Genomic DNA, 13,197 nt, shown 5'->3' on the forward strand with positions numbered 1-13,197 from the left:
TATTTTTATTGTTAAGGTTGACAAGCCTGTTTTTAATTTAGTAAATGAAAGGATTAGAATTATAATTGGGTAGCTTTGTATTTTTGAGAGATAATAAGACAATGAATCGGATATTATTAAAACTGCATTATTGTTTAAACTGTCCAAATATATCAAGGCTTCAAGAATTGCAAGTGCTTTAGCACTAAAAATTGAGCAATTGAGAGATAGTTTGAACATTTTTTCTGTTGACTTGGATGGAATGTAGAAAGCACATCCGGTCCCTTCCGATGTTTTGAATGCATCTGTATATATTACAGTTGCCTCGGGCCATTTTTTTATATAAGAATTTAAGATACATAAATCAAATAATGGAGTATTATATGTTGGTATGTGTATGTCAGATATTTAATTGAGACGTAGTAATCGTATACATCGTCAACCACAGAGGTTGGATTTGTAAATTTTCAATTATAAGTAAGGAGGGAAATGATGTGTATTTAATTGTTTTCGGGTTACTTGACAACGTTACATTGGGCTGTCGATTGTCACGGATCTGAAAAGAACATGACAGAAAGGTCATCTCTGTATAAGTTATTTGAATAATAAAATAGTCAAAGTACAAGTATGTATTTGTATTACAGGCACAAACCCAAGTAGAGTAAAGCGAAGAATGGAAACAACAGAGATGAAAATACTAAGAAGAATAACCGGCAAAGCCTTGTACGATAGGAAAAGAAGGAAATACATTTAAATATAGTCCAAAATACCTTCAGTTAACACATAAGTACAAAAAAGAGTAGAATGGATTAAAAATATTGATAGAATGACTCAAAAGAGAAGTCGAAAAAGCATTAGACGACCTAAAAATCGCTGGCATGATAATTTAGAAGATATTAAAGATTGAACAGGCATTTTGCCTAATAAAAGAAAGAAGAAGACTTTAGTGTATAATGGTAATAAAAAACACATGGTGATACATCTAAAAATACTGAGAAAATAATGAACTTCTGTTTAGATTAGTTTTAAACAGTATTAGCAAATTCATTAATTTTTATGAATTGTGTTAATCATTCAAAAACTCTGGCTACAACAGATTGTTGCGTTTGCAACCCTTTTTGAATTATACAGGGCGTTATGATTTTCAATAAAATTTGGGTTTAAATTTGTAAACACTTTGTATAACACATAACAACTTTATATTCCTGTAACGAGGAAGTGAAGCAGATTTTAAATTTAATTTAAAATAGAAGGCGATTCATTTAAAAAGAAAATAGTTTTGATGCGGTACGGAATTATAGAAGACCCTGTGAATTTGTATCTTATTTTAAAATATGAATACTTAAAACTCACCCTGTAGGTTGCAAATGAAGAGAAAAACAAAAGCATTATTTTAAAAGTGTAAAAAGGCCTTCATTTTGTGATTTTTAAGCTGCAACATTTTTACATGTATATATGTATACACACTAGTGGCCATAATTCTGGAAACTTTTCAAAAATTTTAGTTTTGTTATCAGCATTTTCACCTGAGTTATGTTATTTATAAGTTTATCTGTAATTTTATTACATCGTTTTATGCTTCTACTTAATATTTAACATCTATTTTAAGGGGGAAAATCCTCTAAAAATTTAAAAATACATAAAACAACAGCCGTTAGCTATTAGTAGATATATTTAAAAAAAATGGTGCAATGATTATTATCAACAAAATTAGTATTTGGTAGGATAACCTTTGTTTTTTAGGACAAACTCAATTCTGTGAGGCATGAAGTGGACGAGACGAGCCAAATCTTCTGGTATAATAACTCTAAACCAGTTTTGAACAATGGCTTCTATCAGTTCTCTCTTGTTGCTTGGGTTTCGGCGTGATACTAAGACTTTCAGCCTTGACCATAAATTTTATATTGGATTTAGATCGGGACTATTTACAGGCCAAGGCAGAACAGTAACATCATGGTTTCTCAACCATTCCATGGAAGGCTTAGCCGTATGACAAGGCGCTCCATCCTGCTGGAAGATGCATTGTTGGGCATCCCTTTCGAACAAATCTCTGATAGTCGGCAGCAGTTTGGCTTGCAGTATCTCTTCCTGATATTTTTTTGCATTAATATTGCCCTCTATTACTGCTAAACGTCCAACTCCATTATTGGTCATACAAGCCCATACCATGACACTCACAGGATGCTTTATAGTGACCGTAGTACACTGGGGCAAAAGGTCTTCTCCCGGTCGGCGGCGAACAAACTTCACTCCGTCACTCCCAAAGATCGAGATTTTGGTTTCATCACTCCAAATTACTTTACTCCATTGTTTTTCTGTCCACCCTCTATATGCCAAAGCCCAATCAATGCGTTTTTGCCCCTGTTTTTTGTTCAGGAACGGCTTCTTTCTAGGAATTCGTGCTCGTAATCCATATTCACACAACTTTCTTCTGATAGTGTGGTCCGATATTTGTAATCCAGTTGATTTGACAATACCGTTAATATCTTTTGCGGATCTGCGACGATCTTCTAAAGAAAGTCGACATATTCTACGTACATCGTAGTGACTAACTTTAGGTTTTCTGCCAGATCTTTTTGCTGATTTTGTCGTTCCACGTTTGCAAACTTTCATTACACCTGATTTTGTGGCGCCACCCAATTTGTTCGCTATTTCTTGATAAGTGTAACCTTCTTCTCGAAGGATAATTGCTTTGGCTCTCTTTCCTGGTGACAAGTCAACACGTTTTGGGTTTCTGGTTGCGATTTTCGTTGAATCGACGCTGATGAATTCCTCTCCGACAATTAAACAATATCACCTTAGTAACAACTACCTGATGTCACTCATAAACACTCGAAGCCACACGAAACTGTTCTAAAGGCCACCTAACCGCTTCCAGTTGGGTTGTAGACTGACTAGCAAAACCCTGACGCAATACAGTATTGCCAATGTTGCCATTCACAAATCTCGGATTTTCGGCGTTTCGCTTGAATCTGGTTATTAAAAAAAGAGTGAGAAATACATAAAATATTATGCAGGAATATAAAACAATAAAATAAAAATGTAATTGTAATGGTAAACTATATAAATCATGATCATGAGACGAGTCTTGCTAAAAAACAATAATTTTTGTAAAGTTTCCAGAATTTCGGCCACTAGTGTATATATATATATATATATATATATATATATATATATATATATAAATATATAAATATATAAATAAAAATGTAATTGTAATGGTAAACTATATAAATCATGATCATGAGACGAGTCTTGCTAAAAAACGATATTTTTTGTAAAGTTTCCAGAATTTCGGCCACTAGTGTATATATATATATATATATATATATATATATATATATATATATATATATATATATATATATATATATAGATATTTATATATATATATATATATTTAAATATATATATATATTATAAATATATATATATATAGATATTTATATATATATATATATTTATATTATATATATATATATATATATATATATATATATATATATATATATATATATATATATCTTTTTACTGATCTAGGAATAAGATATACCCCCTCGAGACATATACCTCAATGTTGCTACAATGCACCATGTTTTGAATCTTAATTAACGAAGTTTTAGAAATTCAGCTCTGTTAATTGTAAATATTAAGTCGTCAGTGAATTGTTAATAAAGTGTTTGTTTTTCTTTTATGTTTTGCTACGCTGAAGCAACTACGTCTGATTTTCTGTCTTTTAGAACACAAATACAAAAGAAAATGTATGTAAGGATAAGGTTTTAAAGAGATCAAAGAAACTTTAGTAAAAGATGTTATCAGTTAAGATAAAGGGTATTCAAGAAATAAGCGTTAGTGCGCGTTATACGTTTTTAAAACTTTTTGTAATGTGTATTTTACTATGTATGACATAACACATATAAACGGTCTCGTTGTATAATAGATATTTAAATAGATATATAAAGTGATGTATTATTGCACGATACATAGATACTATAGTAATTGCACGAGAAAGTCACTGTTTTTCTTGTCACATCAACATTTTCTCTCCAGTCACTGGAGAATAGAACGGAACTATTTTGAGATTTTGAAATTCATTATCACTATTGAAAACATATGAATTAGTGAACTGAAGCAGTATCATATAGGTTTGGCCATTCAAAAGAGTCCACTATGATAGTTGGTTATATTCATTGGATATTGTGCAAATGCTAAATAGGTCGAGGTTTATTCCAAAATGGACATCTTTTAACGATACAGATATCTGTCATTTGTCAACTACGACAATTTTAAATAGGGAATATACCGTGATATTATACTATCACAGCTATGGTGGTAACTTACATTCTGAACGGATATGGTCATAAAGAAGAAAATATACCATGTGTGGCACATCATTAGAGTTGTATTTCGCTGAAGAATTCAGGCATCCATAACTGTTTTTCCATATTAACTGTACCCTTGTGAATAAGTATTATTTTAGTGAAAGTGTTACACCTCTTAAAACCTAGCCGTAGTGCCTACATTTTGCCAGTGTCAATTTTGATATATCTTTAATGGATTCATATTAAATTCATATATTTAAAACATTCAAAATGTTGCCCATTATGTTCAAGACATAGTGGTATACGGTTAATAAAGGACTGTCGAACGTCTTGTAGCATTTCAGATCCAACGCTGGCAAAGGCATTTTGTATACGAATTTTTATGTTATACTGTGTTGTGGGTTAGTTGTTGTATACCACATTCTTGATGTATCTCAAAAAAAAAATAGTCCAGTGGAGTTATTTCTGGAGATCTTGGGGAACATTCAACAGTACCACCATATCCAATGCAACTGTCGCTGTAGTCATATCTTCTAATTACCAAGGGAACATACTTCAACAAGCCAGCTAACTCGTCTGTTAAAAACCTGCGATACTCATTGCCAGTGACCGTTCCCTCGAAGAAATAACGTATAATCCAACAAATGCAAAAATTCATTCGTCTTTGAAAATAATTTTCATTTAACTCCTTTCCAAAGTCTCTTTGTAAAAACTAAGAGTTTCCTCAAAGAAGGTGGCTACTTCATCTATTTATCGAAGACGTTTCGCTTCTGAATCAAGAAGCATCATCAGTTCATCTAAAAAGAACAATATGAAAAACCAAACATCCATGGAAAAGTTATTATAAGTGGGTTACCTTAAAAAGATATGTAGCAGTCAAATCAAAGATATAAAATGTGTAAAGAAGCTTATGATACTGGACATTAAATATTATGTTGTATAGACAATTAATTGAACTGAATACAGTTTACAAATTAATTCAACTTAGCACAGCAAAAGACATGTGGTAATGGTACATATATATAAAAAAAATGTGAAAAAACTTAAGTAAAAAACATTAATTTATAGAGAACCAAAAAGATCATATGATGCACTTCCAATAGCATATAATTATTTAAATTTGATCTTAACTTTAGGTAACATTATTAAAATTTAATTATAGATAATTTAAAAAAATATATATAAAAAAATATATAAAAAAAATATATAAGGCGGAGTCAAATTCACGTAAAGGCAGAAATGTTCTATTGTAAGTGGAATTATACAGTGCATGGTACAATGCGTTTCGCATGGAAATTAAGACTAAACCAAATTTCGTCTACTGCACCGTGGTCAAGAGTGCTTGCACTATCTCTACCACGCCGAACGAGAAAAGACAGTAACTTTAAGGTCAAAAATTTGACAGAACACAGCAAGGCATTTTTTAAAAAGTTAATGTTGTGGCAGAATAGCCAGCAACAGGTGAAGATTGATTCAACCTCCATCAGTCCAAGGTTCATACATTTGGAACTGAGAATAATATAGATTCTATGAATCTATTTTATTATAAAATTTTATTAAATTATTTGAGCAGAAACAATTATTTAAATATGTAAAAGTAACATTGACAAAATAATCAATAAAATGTAAGTTGAATAAATCTAAGTAAATAAAGTAAGAAATTATTTTATTTTATTTGAAATTATTTAATATGAAAATATGATAGAAAACTACACCTTAGGGGACAATTTTTAAAGTAAACACCATATTAAGCCTAATTCTGCAATATTAATGCATGATAAATTTGGCTCAAGTTACTAATGTCCGTTCTCTTATTGAGAGCGTTAGGTTGTTTAAGTATTGAACACATTTCCAAAAACTGTCTTTTAACGATATTGCATTCATTGCCAAGAATCTTAACTTCATTAAAGTCCACTTTGTGTTTAGTGTTAATAGCATGCTGGGCAAGAGCACAAGTATGTTTAGATAAGTTGATATCACTGCGGTGAGTCGTAAGACGCCCTCTCAGTGATCTCCCTGTCTGCCCGATGTAGCATGAGTCACACTCAGCACAAGGTATGTGATAGATGACATTTACTGGTTCCAGAAGGGACAAGGGTGTTTTAGTTTTGGAAAACAAATTCCTGACAGTCTTAGCATTTTTAACTGCAATTTTAACCGGTACATTTTTCTGTTTGTACAGTTTAATAAGTTTTTCAGTAACTTGAGGAAAATAAGGTAAAGATGAGTAATGGGTGGTTGGAGTCCCAAGTACAGTATTAGGCAGAACAGTGTTATTAATTGAATTATTTAATATTATTCTGAGTTGGTCACCATTGGGCATGTCATTTAAAAAGGAACCATAACTCTGTGCATCAAGGTATTTATTAATGAGGGATGAAGGATATGAATTCTTAATTAGAATATTTTTAAGTAATTGGAGGGATTCCCTTCGATTAATCGGATACCTATATATATATATATATATATATATATATATATATATATATATATATATATATATATATATATATATATATATATATATATATATATATATATATATATATATATATATATATATATATAAAATGTTCGGAAAGATTTCCGCGGTTAGTACAATTAAACTTAGAGCTAAGATTAATATTATTATAAAAATTAATATTAAACTCACCAGTCTTCCGGGTTGAACCGCGTCGATATCCATTTTGCCGAGCTTTCGACATCCTCTCTGATGTCTTCTTCAGGGCTTCCGAGGTCTCAGTCTCCCGAGCCCCCAGACACTACTACACTCACTAGTCACTTCTAGTTCACTCACTAGTTCACTACTACGACTGGGACCAGGGGACGGTTCATTTATACCGTCGATGGTGACGTGGCCTAGGTGGGGGTTAGGGTGGGGATTGGCGCGAGAGTTGGCGCGAACATTTCCGACAGTGGGATTTTGATTCGAAGATGGAGGGGGCGATATTTTGTTTATGAGAGGTCTCCATGTAGAAGGTAACCGTATGGCGTCATCTCTTTTATTAAGGCAATTTGGTCTTTTTTCTATTTCTATGGCTTCTCGGATAATTCTTGGTTTATAAAAGCGGATGGGGGCTATGGTTCTGGAGTTTTCGAAATCAATTTTGTGACCTGTATGAAGATGGTGTTGACCGAGAGCTGAAATTGAATCGGAATTTCGAACAGAAATGGAATGTTCATAAATCCTATTTTGAATTCTACGATTTGTTTGGCCTATATAGGATCGGGGACAGTCTGCACAAGGAATTTCATAAACTCCGTGCTGTTCGTTTGGAATATTGTCTTTGATTGATCGAACAAGAGATGAAAGTTTTTGTTCGGGGGGTAAATATTGTTTTTATTCCTCTTGGTTTAAGAATTTTGTCGATTTTGTCAGTGACACCTTTGATGTAAGGAAGAAACGCTTTCGTATGATAAGGGTCTGAGTCTTTGGATTGAGATTGAGTGGGAGATTGATGTCTGTGGATGCTCCTATTGATGTGATTTTCGCGGTAGCCATTTTGGATGAGGGCTTGTTTTAAACAAGAAAGCTCAGCGGATCTACTTGCATCATCGGAAAGGCGTATTGATCTGGATACAAGAGTATTAATGACTGAATTAATTTGTGAAGGTGGGTGGTGAGAGTTGGCATGCAAGTAACGATTGGTATGTGTGGGTTTTCGATAGACAGAGTAATGAAAACCTTGGGATTGGTGTTTCTTTATGAAAACATCGAGAAACGGTAGGGATGAATCAGTTTCTACCTCCATCGTGAACTGGATACTAGGATGTATACCATTCAGATGGGTTTGGAAAGACACCAAAGCATCCCTGCCATGGGGCCAAATGACGAATGTATCGTCAACATATCGTAGCCAACATGTGGGTTTGAGCATTGATGTGGATAGTGCTCGGGTCTCGAAGTCTTCCATAAAGATATTGGCAATCACTGGAGATAGAGGGGAGCCCATTGGGGCACCGTTTATTTGTCTGTAGAATTGATTTTGGAAGATGAAATAGGTGTTGGACATACAATGTTTAATGAGAGATAAGTGGTCTTGTTGGATACTGTACTTAGTTTTCAGAATGTTTAGAGTTTCATCTATAGGAATGTTTGTAAAAAGTGAGACAATATCGAAACTTACTAGAATGTCTGACGGTGATATAGGGTATTGTTTAAGAAGTTCGATGAAATGAAAAGAGTTTTTGACGAAGGATGAAGCATTTTCGGCGAAAGGTTGTAGAGTTTTGGCCAAATACTTGGCCAATGGTTGTGTAGGGCAGTTGTATGCACTGACAATGGGACGTAGAGGAAAATCGGGTTTGTGAATTTTGGGGAGGCCATATATTCGAGGTGTTCTTGAAGACTTTTCACGAGGAATTAGAGATTTTTTGATGTCAACAGGAAGAGAGGTTTTATTGATAATGGCTTTTGTTGTTTTCTCCAGATAGGTTGTTGGATTATTAGGAATTGGTTTGTAGTCTGGAGTGTTAACGAGATTTGAAAGTTTATTGATGTAAGAAGAAGTGTTTAGGATGACGGTGGCGTTTCCTTTATCGGCGGGAAGAATGACTAGATCTGGATTTGACCGAAGTTCTTTCAGGGCTTTTTTCTCGGATTGGCTAATGTTCTGAGCAGGAGGCTTTGAGTTTCTAAGAACTCTAGAGATGTCTTGTCTGGTTATTTCAGCATCTTCGGAAGATAAACTGGATATGGCTTCTTCAGTTTGACAGATGATTGTCTCAATTGGAATGTGACTTGGAGTAACAGAGTAATTGAAACCTTTTGCTAAAGCTTGAGTGGCAATGGCAGAAATAGGGGTATCAGAAAAGTTATGAACCACTGTAGTGGGTTCCAGCGTTGAGGTTTTTGGAATTTGTTCGGAAATGAGATGCAATAATTTGCGCTTCTGAGTTTCACTCTTAGATTCGAAAGTGTTTAGGGCTGATTGTGTATTGATACGGTCGAAACTGTCCCATAATATAGGATGTACATTGAAAGAATGAATAGAAGACCAGATATTGAAAATATTTCTATTTGTGACATCTAGTTTTCGTCTAGTGGAATGAATAGCTTCACGGAGAAGAGCAAAACTGGTTTTCCTAAGAATTTGGGAGATAGAAGAAGAAGAAGTGTGGTGTTTAAGTTTCAGAAATTTGGGAATGACTTTATGGTCTCGGCAGGCTTTAAGGAAAGTTAAATCACAAAGAAGACGATTTTTACGTAGTAGTAGGTTACTATATGATTTAGTGAGCTGGTAAAATTCCTCCCCGTAGAGGCGAATAAAATGTTCGGAAAGATTTCCGCGGTTAGTACAATTAAACTTAGAGCTAAGATTAATATTATTATAAAAATTAATATTAAACTCACCAGTCTTCCGGGTTGAACCGCGTCGATATCCATTTTGCCGAGCTTTCGACATCCTCTCTGATGTCTTCTTCAGGGCTTCCGAGGTCTCAGTCTCCCGAGCCCCCAGACACTACTACACTCACTAGTCACTTCTAGTTCACTCACTAGTTCACTACTACGACTGGGACCAGGGGACGGTTCATTTATACCGTCGATGGTGACGTGGCCTAGGTGGGGGTTAGGGTGGGGATTGGCGCGAGAGTTGGCGCGAACATTTCCGACAGTGGGATTTTGATTCGAAGATGGAGGGGGCGATATTTTGTTTATGAGAGGTCTCCATGTAGAAGGTAACCGTATGGCGTCATCTCTTTTATTAAGGCAATTTGGTCTTTTTTCTATTTCTATGGCTTCTCGGATAATTCTTGGTTTATAAAGTTTCGACCAGTTTAGTACAGTTTCGACCGTATCAATACACAATCAGCCCTAAACACTTTCGAATCTAAGAGTGAAACTCAGAAGCGCAAATTATTGCATCTCATTTCCGAACAAATTCCAAAAACCTCAACGCTGGAACCCACTACAGTGGTTCATAACTTTTCTGATACCCCTATTTCTGCCATTGCCACTCAAGCTTTAGCAAAAGGTTTCAATTACTCTGTTACTCCAAGTCACATTCCAATTGAGACAATCATCTGTCAAACTGAAGAAGCCATATCCAGTTTATCTTCCGAAGATGCTGAAATAACCAGACAAGACATCTCTAGAGTTCTTAGAAACTCAAAGCCTCCTGCTCAGAACATTAGCCAATCCGAGAAAAAAGCCCTGAAAGAACTTCGGTCAAATCCAGATCTAGTCATTCTTCCCGCCGATAAAGGAAACGCCACCGTCATCCTAAACACTTCTTCTTACATCAATAAACTTTCAAATCTCGTTAACACTCCAGACTACAAACCAATTCCTAATAATCCAACAACCTATCTGGAGAAAACAACAAAAGCCATTATCAATAAAACCTCTCTTCCTGTTGACATCAAAAAATCTCTAATTCCTCGTGAAAAGTCTTCAAGAACACCTCGAATATATGGCCTCCCCAAAATTCACAAACCCGATTTTCCTCTACGTCCCATTGTCAGTGCATACAACTGCCCTACACAACCATTGGCCAAGTATTTGGCCAAAACTCTACAACCTTTCGCCGAAAATGCTTCATCCTTCGTCAAAAACTCTTTTCATTTCATCGAACTTCTTAAACAATACCCTATATCACCGTCAGACATTCTAGTAAGTTTCGATATTGTCTCACTTTTTACAAACATTCCTATAGATGAAACTCTAAACATTCTGAAAACTAAGTACAGTATCCAACAAGACCACTTATCTCTCATTAAACATTGTATGTCCAACACCTATTTCATCTTCCAAAATCAATTCTACAGACAAATAAACGGTGCCCCAATGGGCTCCCCTCTATCTCCAGTGATTGCCAATATCTTTATGGAAGACTTCGAGACCCGAGCACTATCCACATCAATGCTCAAACCCACATGTTGGCTACGATATGTTGACGATACATTCGTCATTTGGCCCCATGGCAGGGATGCTTTGGTGTCTTTCCAAACCCATCTGAATGGTATACATCCTAGTATCCAGTTCACGATGGAGGTAGAAACTGATTCATCCCTACCGTTTCTCGATGTTTTCATAAAGAAACACCAATCCCAAGGTTTTCATTACTCTGTCTATCGAAAACCCACACATACCAATCGTTACTTGCATGCCAACTCTCACCACCCACCTTCACAAATTAATTCAGTCATTAATACTCTTGTATCCAGATCAATACGCCTTTCCGATGATGCAAGTAGATCCGCTGAGCTTTCTTGTTTAAAACAAGCCCTCATCCAAAATGGCTACCGCGAAAATCACATCAATAGGAGCATCCACAGACATCAATCTCCCACTCAATCTCAATCCAAAGACTCAGACCCTTATCATACGAAAGCGTTTCTTCCTTACATCAAAGGTGTCACTGACAAAATCGACAAAATTCTTAAACCAAGAGGAATAAAAACAATATTTACCCCCCAACAAAAACTTTCATCTCTTGTTCGATCAATCAAAGACAATATTCCAAACGAACAGCACGGAGTTTATGAAATTCCTTGTGCAGACTGTCCCCGATCCTATATAGGCCAAACAAATCGTAGAATTCAAAATAGGATTTATGAACATTCCATTTCTGTTCGAAATTCCGATTCAATTTCAGCTCTCGGTCAACACCATCTTCATACAGGTCACAAAATTGATTTCGAAAACTCCAGAACCATAGCCCCCATCCGCTTTTATAAACCAAGAATTATCCGAGAAGCCATAGAAATAGAAAAAAGACCAAATTGCCTTAATAAAAGAGATGACGCCATACGGTTACCTTCTACATGGAGACCTCTCATAAACAAAATATCGCCCCCTCCATCTTCGAATCAAAATCCCACTGTCGGAAATGTTCGCGCCAACTCTCGCGCCAATCCCCACCCTAACCCCCACCCTAGGCCACGTCACCATCGACGGTATAAATGAACCGTCCCCTGGTCCCAGTCGTAGTAGTGAACTAGTGAGTGAACTAGAAGTGACTAGTGAGTGTAGTAGTGTCTGGGGGCTCGGGAGACTGAGACCTCGGAAGCCCTGAAGAAGACATCAGAGAGGATGTCGAAAGCTCGGCAAAATGGATATCGACGCGGTTCAACCCGGAAGACTGGTGAGTTTAATATTAATTTTTATAATAATATTAATCTTAGCTCTAAGTTTAAATATATATATATATATATATATATATATATATATATATATATATATATATATATATATATATATATATATATATATATATAAGTTAAGGGGAAAATCCCAGTAGTTGGCTGTATACCATCGTTTAAAAACTGATACAGAAGTAAAACACTTCACATTTGTATTTAGGTATAAAACATATTAAAACTTAAAAAAGTGTCTTCAAAATTTATACAGTAGCATAACGTGACGTTTTCGATCTAGATCAGATCATCTTCAGTGCCTTTTTTTGTAATTAAAGCTAACACTAAAATTGTAGCTATGACATCAGTATATGATTTTACATTGTTCCAAATTTAAATTCTAAGGTAACTCTAGGTCAATGACGTTGGATAAAAATTTAATACTTAAAGAGCAACATGTTTCTTTAATCGACTTGAACACGTGGTTCTTGTCAGTTAAAACGACAGTTGGTCTGTGTCGTTCTGTGTCCAACATTTTTGAAAGATTTTTGATAAACACAAAAAATGTTGTGTTATGTATTACCTTTTCTTTGTTATATTTTAATATTGTAAAATTTATGTGAAAGTAACTAAAGTTTCCATCAAATAATTAAGTTTTTTTGGATGGCTTGGTACTATAGGTAAATACGTAGACATATCAAAAGAAAAATACGACAGTTTGAAATTTGCATGCAAGATAATAATGGGATATCTTCGCAATTTTCACATAAAAGTAGGTATAATAAATCATCCTACATAAACATAGAAAAGCTAAGCC

General features: G+C 34.8%; 1 protein-coding gene across 1 annotated transcript in view; it reads right to left on the bottom strand.

The window, feature by feature from the left end:
• Window positions 1–13,197, bottom strand: part of Calx (sodium/calcium exchanger 3) — a 284,907-nt gene that overhangs the window by 150,416 nt on the left and 121,294 nt on the right. The gene's annotated exons all lie outside the window — the stretch shown is intronic.

The sequence above is a fragment of the Diabrotica undecimpunctata genome, chromosome 5 (assembly GCF_040954645.1).
Source record: "Diabrotica undecimpunctata isolate CICGRU chromosome 5, icDiaUnde3, whole genome shotgun sequence".
Classification (NCBI taxonomy): Eukaryota; Metazoa; Arthropoda; class Insecta; order Coleoptera; family Chrysomelidae; genus Diabrotica; species Diabrotica undecimpunctata.